Here is an 808-nt window from a genome sequence, read left to right as displayed (position 1 = left end):
AAAAAAAAAAAAAAAGAACTGCTAAGATGATTTGTATAAAGGGCCCAATACATGCCTGGCACATTGTAAGCATAAATAAACGACTGTTTAGGTAAAGGAAATATAAATAGAAAATGTGGGTGTGTAACTGCTTTTCTTGTCTGGGATTTACTGGCTAGTATGAGTGTCATACACATGTTATACTAGTTATACACATTTAAGACACACATCTTCTTCATCCTTATGCAAAAACACTTTACTACAATACCAGTTAATTATTTCTCATTTATAAAACTGTTCCAAGTCTTGTACATATCAAAGTTAATTTTTCTCTATTTTTTCATTCTAAATTCCCCCAAGCTATTAATTTTCAACATGAAGCTGCTATAATTAAACTTTGTCTTAAAGAAGAAATAAACTTCTTTAGTCATGAGAACAGAGCTCAGTCCACATCAGAGGCAGTTATTGTGAATTCCTCCCTAAAATATTCAAAATGAGCATATGTGCAATTCAAACTGGTTTCACTCAAAAATGAAATGCTAACAGGACGATAGAGAGTAAACATGAGAAGTATACCCCTGCTATTTTTTGCCTCCCCCACAAATTGTTTCCATCCATGTCTGAAGTACCAGTCTGTTTTCATGAATTTTAATTAAAACTGGCACCAGATTGCTGCTGGGGATAAGGGTTGGACTGGGAGGGAATGGAGGCATTTTGACATCTGCCAAACTCTGAATAAGCTGTGAGGTTTGCACTTGAGATTGGCTTCCTGAATGCAGGAGGAAGCTAGTGAGAGACCAGACTTTCTGGTCAGTCTTGTAGCAGACAT

Source organism: Cebus imitator, unplaced genomic scaffold (genome assembly GCF_001604975.1).
Source record: "Cebus imitator isolate Cc_AM_T3 unplaced genomic scaffold, Cebus_imitator-1.0 Scaffold355, whole genome shotgun sequence".
NCBI classification, from domain to species: Eukaryota; Metazoa; Chordata; class Mammalia; order Primates; family Cebidae; genus Cebus; species Cebus imitator.
The sequence above is the reverse complement of the archived record's forward strand: the minus strand, read 5'-3'. Positions refer to the sequence as shown.